The sequence below is a fragment of the Grammomys surdaster genome, unplaced genomic scaffold (assembly GCF_004785775.1).
Source record: "Grammomys surdaster isolate TR1022 unplaced genomic scaffold, NIH_TR_1.0 126546, whole genome shotgun sequence".
Taxonomy (NCBI): domain Eukaryota; kingdom Metazoa; phylum Chordata; class Mammalia; order Rodentia; family Muridae; genus Grammomys; species Grammomys surdaster.
Window position 1 is genome coordinate 11,613,777 of NW_021621338.1, and position 6,792 is coordinate 11,620,568.

A 6,792-nucleotide genomic window follows, 5' to 3' on the forward strand; every position below is an offset into this window, starting at 1 on the left:
CAGGGCTTCTCTGTGTAGACCTGGCTGTCCTGGAACTCACTCTGTAGACCAGGCTGGCCTCGAACTCAGAAATCCGCCTGCCTCTGCCTCCCAAGTGCTGGGATTAAAGGCGTGTGCCACCACTGCCCGGCTTCATTATTTTTTTTTAAAGATTTATTTGTTTATTTTATGTATACGAGTACACTGTAGCTGTCTTTGGACACACCAGATCCCATAGTCACTACATGGTTGCTGGGAATTGAACTCAGGACCTCTGGAAGAGCAGTCAGTGCTCTTAACCACTGAGCCATCTCTCTATCCCTCCCTAGCTCTGTCTCTTGAACCACACATTTTTCTTCTTTTCTTTCTTTTTAGGGATAAAGTCTGACTAGCAACCTAGGATTTGCTATTCTTCCGTCTCTGTTTCCCAAGGGTTGCATTATAGTCTACACCATTATATCTTAGGCAGTTCTCGTTGACTTACTAATTTTGGCTCCGGCCAATGATCAGTGAGCTCTCTTCTGTGACCTAAGTCTCTCAAGTATCATCTATCAGTGTTTTTGGTTGCAGAAATTTTAAATTTTTTACAATTCTGATCATGCCCCTGAAAATATTGTAATTCTTTGGACGTAGGGTCTCTTGTATTTTTGGCTGGTCTCAAGCTTGCAGTGGAACCAAGGATAACTTTGGTCTTCTGATACTTTCCCCTCCACCTTCTGAGTTCCAGGATTATTGATCTGTGCTACCATGCCACGTCTCTCTTGGTTTTTATGTAAGACCTTTAACTGAATCTGAGGACCAAATTGACATATCAGTTGAACAAAAGAAAGAAAATAAGAAAAAGAATATATATGGCAATCTTCACAAGAGTGGAGTTCAAAGAAATGGCTGAAGCAAGATGATTTATAATTTCTAGATTTTTCATGAGGAGACCTAATCAAATATCTCTCATGTTAGTGGGGCATCAAAGACAGGGTCCACGTATGCTTTGCTTAGCAAACAAATGGGTTTATTGGGTTTGCTTGCAGGGAGGTGAATGAGTGGTTACTCACAGGAGCAGAGGTGAAGGGTTACGTGTAGGGTCATGGATGGCAAAAAACCCCAGATGCACCACTATGTAGTCCCACTCCAGCATGGGTAACAATCTTCCAAAATCTGCTTAGATAGAGGCCACCCTTCAGTTTACCCTCCACCTCTTTGCTGGTTAGGTTTGTGGTTGTTAACTTGATACAGACTAGAATAATCTGTCAGGAGGGAACTTTATTTGAGAAATTGCCCCTGTCAGACTGACTTATAGGCAAGTGGGGGGAGTATTTTCTTGATTAATGACTAGTCTAAAAAGGCCCAGCCTTCTGAGGATGCTGCCATTCCTGGGCAGGCTGATCAAATCATGAGTAGCAAGCCAGTAAGCAGCATTCTTCCATGGCTTCTGCTTTAGGTCCTGCTTCTAGGTTCCTGCCTTGAATCCTTGCTCTGACTTCCCTTTATGATAGACTCTAAGCTGTTGGATGAAATATACCCACTTTTGCCCAAGGTCCTTTTGGTTATGGTGTTTGTTAAAGCTATAGAAACCTACTTAATGCAACCTTCTATAAAAGCTGATGTCTCCTTGGGCCATATGTTGCTGAGGCAGGATTACATGCATCTGGATACATGGTAGGAACTAGTTAGTGAGCGGCTGGAATCTCAGGTAAAGGTCTAATGACTTTCCAGCACTTCTTCTCAGGAGTGTATATAGACCCCATCTTTTGAGGGTCTCAGGTGGTTAGCCACTTTGGTTTCTAGACGGCAATGGTCATGTCATAACCAGAGAACAGTGGTCCATAGGAGACAAAAAATGATAAAACATAGAACAGCCACAGGACGGGATCCTGACGGGAGTAAACTGGGATGCAGAGATTGGGGGTGGGGTTGGGGTGGGGTTATTGGAGGTAAGGCACTCTGCAGAGCCCCCTGCTCTTGCTTCCAAGCTGGTGGAAGCTGACCTCAGGACAAAAATTCGCATTTTGCCTTTGACAGAAAGGATGAGCACAGCCAGCCAGGACAAGAACTGATGGTTGCTCTGCCCTGGCTTTCCACTCTTAGTACTTTAGGAAAAACATTTAGATTTTCTTCCATTGTGGTTTCTTTTGGTTATTTTTTTCCCAGAGCTATTTTTTTTCCTTTTGCCCTTTCCTTCTCCCTCTTGCTCTGGCCCCGCTCACTCCAGGCCGCTCGCTTAGGTCCCCGATCGGTCTGGGCCCTTCCCAGAGCTATTATTTGCCCTACATATACCCATGGGTCCCACTGCCCATCCATAGCCACCTGTGCCAGGGTCTCTGACTTTATGCCTGTCCCTGAGTCTGCTCTTTGGCCTGATACGCTTTCAGCCTCCTTTAGGAATCCAGGAAGTTTCCTTCTCTACGCTGTTGGCATTCCTATTTCATGGATTCACTGACTTCCTCTGCCATAGTGATTTCCCTCCTCCTTTCTCTAGAAACTTCTACTCTTGATGTACTAGACCCCACACTGATTATGAGCAAGACTCTTTTTTTTTCTAAAGATTCATTTATTTTATGTATATGCGTACACTCATACATTTATTTTATGTATATGAGTATTTTATGTATATCAGACACACCAGAAGAGTGCATTGGATCCCATTACATGGTGAGCCACCTTGTGGTTGCTGGGAATTGAACTTAGGACCTCTGGAAGAGCAGTCAGTGCTCTTAATCGCTGAACCCTCTCTCCAGCCTCAGCACCACTCTCTATTACCTTCTTTGTCTTCTGTTCATCTCTAGGAAGATCTCTTTATTTGCTTTATTTATTCACCTTGAGACTGAGTGTTGCTATGTAGCCCAGATTTGTCAACTTCTGTGATCCTCCTCCCTCTGACTCCCAAGTGCTGGGATGACAGGCATGTGTGACAATGTCTGCCTTGATTTACCTTTATTCCTTTGAATACGTTTTGAATTTTGACATGATAGTTTTAGTTCTCAAGAACATGTCTTTCTTAGCAGGGCATGGTGGGCACCACACCTTCACTCCCAGTGCTTGGGAGACAGGGACAGAGGCAGAGAGATCCGTGTGCGTTCAAGGTTAGCCTGGTCTATGTAGTACTAGGATAACCAGGAATACACACACACACACACGGACACACACACAGACCCCCCCCCCCAACAAGAGCTCATCTTTCCTAATTGTTTGCTGAAAATATCAGTTTGTCTCTAGTCTATGGGTGTGGTAGTATATCTTCTGATTGTGTCTTTTTAAAGTATTTAGCATATGTAATTGCATATAACACAGGGAAGCAGAGTATAGTTGTAGTGCATGCCTGTAATCCCCAAACCTAGGAAACAGACAGGAGGACTGAGTCACATGAGGCCAGCCTGGTCTACATAAAAAGTTCTAGGACATCCCAGGCTACAGAGCAAGACTCTATCCCAATATACAGAGATAAAAGAAAAAAAAACCACCCAAAGGTATACTTTCAAGAAGCACTGTGATAACAATCAAGCCTGGCTGATTAGTTCCTCCATTGCTTAGATCTTTACTCTATTTACAGAGAGTTTTATACAAGTATCAGCCTCCATGCCACCTTTCAGCTTGCCCCGGATCCCCCAGTACCTCACATATCCTCTCAGACGTCATCATCTTTGCCTCAACCTCCTCTTTATTACCCACAGAGTCCAGTTACTGTTGCCTGTATGCACACAAGTACTGGGGAATCCACTGGGACATTGGCACCTACCAGTGGCCATACCATCAACCCCCAGTCCCTCCAAACAAAAAAACAAGACTCTCCCTCTCCCAGCAGCCACCAGCCAGCAGCTTTATCATTAGGAGGAAGATGACAGTCCCAATCCATGCTGACATTCGGATAGCTTGATTTTATGCAGGTCCTATGTGGATGCCTACAGTTGCCATAGGTAACTTTGTCATGAGCAAAAGTTGTCATGAGCACAAAGGCAAAGCCATGTCCAGAAGACAGTGTTTCACAGTGTATTTACCTCTTTCCCTTTCTCTAGCCCTTAAATTCTTTCCAGACTGTAGATGCTCTGGTTAGGTCTGAGCCTCTAATAAATTATGAGTGTTTGCATTAACTGCAGCTCGCTGCAAACATAAGTATCATTGACCAAGGCTAAGATCAGCACTAATGCATGGGTATGAATACAAATATTTAGAAGTTCACTTAGCAAAACAATAATAGTAGGTTCTTACAGGGTCCATGGCCTTTCATTAGGTTTACAGTACCAGACCTGAATTTCCTCCTATGGAACAGATCAGACAGAGGTCAGTTAACCTCATAACTAGAAGGTGGGTATTGTAGCTTGCAGGGTTAAATGCTGGATAAGAGCACTGACGACTTTTCTTCCCCTATGGCCTGCCCAGCACCTTCTGACACTATGAAACTCAGCCAGCAGGGAGGAAGCTTTCAGCTTATCAGTTCTGCTTGGTTTCTCTATGTTCTGCACAGAAAGTATTTGATGTGTGTAGCAGTAGGGTCTTATTGATTGCTCCAGTGAGAATATTGGGGGAGAGGGCTCTGTACCCTCCCTGACCAACTTAGAGAGAGGAATCCCCGACACTGAGATTTTCAGTTGATAATCATTTCTGTTTGGGAGCAGCATTATCTACCACCCATGCAGAGTAGTTCTGGCCAAACTTACTATATTTAAAGCTATGTATTTTAACTACTAAGATAGAAATTTCCATATTAGTTTTTCATGTATATTTTTTTCGGTGAATACTTCCCCTTACCCTCCTGTTTTCTCATAGCTCATCCCCACTCCCACTTAAACCTTTCTGTATGACCCGCTTTTCCTATTCATGGTGGAAATTCAAACTCCGGTTCTCATGCTGCACAACAAGTCTTTACTGAGTAGCTCTTAAGCCTCTGCAGGTTAGGAGAGGTAGTCTAATACAACCCCCAAACTTAGTCATATAGTTCCATTATTTAAATCTATTGTGCATTTTTGTATGCATTCACAATGAGACTGGATTCACACAGTCCTTTTTGTTTTAATATCGTTATTATGTTAATCTCATATTAAGAGTTTTCTGTTTTTTTTCAAATTTGCCAAGCTGTGACTGTTTATTAACTGACCAGATTACAAAAATACCACGGGCAACACCTTAGTTCATCCGTCTAATAAGCCTGTTGATCTGGTCTTCCCTGTTGCCAGCGTCTCCACCTTCTACAAAGTGAGTTGTCTTCTTCTTCATTCCACCTCGTGGGGAAGATAATTTGAAAGGCCACAGGAAGTTATTTGCTTCCTTGAAGCATTTCCCAACTGTATAGATCTCATGAATTAGATCCTCCATGCAGATGATGTCAAATTTACCAAGAGACCGAGCAATCAAGGAATTATCCGTCAAGGCAATCCGCTTCTTATTGATCTTGCCATAGCCTCGCTTGTAGATGAGCTCGTTTACTGACCTCAGGTTGGGGTACCCCCATGCAATGTACGGTTCCACGATCCTCAGCGTGTTAATGGAAGCCTTGTTGAGCTTAACAAAGGTGCCACTGAAGATCTGTCGAAGACGAAGGAGCTGCAGTACCTTGCGGATCTTTGGGCTTACTCCATTGATGCCTCGGATTCTGATGACAAACGCCAATTTTGGTTCTGCAGGCACATAGAAGTTCCCAGCTTTCCTTGCCATCCTGGCCATCCGAATCTCAGTCCGGTACATCTGCCTGTACTCCTTGTGATAGTGCTTTGCCTTCTCATAGATGAGCTTCCTCCTTGCCTTTCGGAGTGTCTTCAGGGCAAACGTCTTCCTCAGACGCTTCACCTTCAACTCTGAGAAATTCCTTCGCTTTTTCTTAAGGGTTTCTGGCACAGCCGGACCTTTTTCTTAAGAGTTTTTGGCACAGCAGGAACCTTTTTCTTATGGGTTTCTGGCACACTGGCAACCTTCTTTTTCTTCTCTGGAACAGCCTCCATGGTACCAGCCGGAAAAGGAGAGATATTAAGAGTTTCAACCTGTATCTGTGAGGTGAGCTTCTTCTATACGTAACTTGGAAATTATAACTTTGTAGGTTTGTAAATTTGAAATCATGTGTGACATTGATTCTCTTTTGGAAGTGGTGTGTGTGTGTGTGTGGTGTGCGGTGTGTGTGTGTTGTTCTATTTAAAATTTTAAAAAGCCCTTTCACATTTTAAGATAGAAAGATTTTCTGGTGAAAGACATTATTTTTATTTTTTAAAAATTTTTATTTAATGTGTATGGGTATTTTGATGGCATGCATGCCTGTGCCTCACGTTCTTGCAATGCCGGTAGACGCCACAAGAGGGCATTAAATTCCTTCATATTAGACTTAAAGATGGTTGTGAGCTGTCATGTGGGAATCAAACCCTGATCCTCTACAAGTGCTCCTAATCACCGAGCCATATCTCCAGTCCACAAAACATTAATTAAAAAATCTGAGAGTTTTAAATTGTGTTGCAGTATGACCTACGTTTTTTAAATATGAGTTTTTGTGGCATGATACACAACCTTTATACATATGCCCCCAGGAGCTTGACTTCAAATAGGCTGCAAAGTCAATCGTTTCCTTCTTATTCTTATTTATTCTTATTGTCATTGTGTATGTGGAGGGGCACGGGTGTGGAGGTTGGAGGAGTTTTCCATTTGCCTCCTGGTCTACCATTATGTAGGTTCTGAGACTGGACAGAGATGGTCAGGTCACATGGCAGGCAAGGCCTCTGCTCATGGAGCCTTTCTTATTTCTTTGGTGCAGATATATTTTTAATTGTGTGCAGACTTTGGGGTGAGGTGTATTAAAAGGCCTTTGCTGAGGTGTTTGCTTGCTTTACTTCCCTTCGT

General features: G+C 43.2%; 1 pseudogene; it reads right to left on the bottom strand.

The window, feature by feature from the left end:
• Positions 1-5,037: 5,037 nt before the first annotated feature.
• On the bottom strand, positions 5,038-5,909 carry LOC114615055 (annotated as a pseudogene).
• Positions 5,910-6,792: the final 883 nt, after the last annotated feature.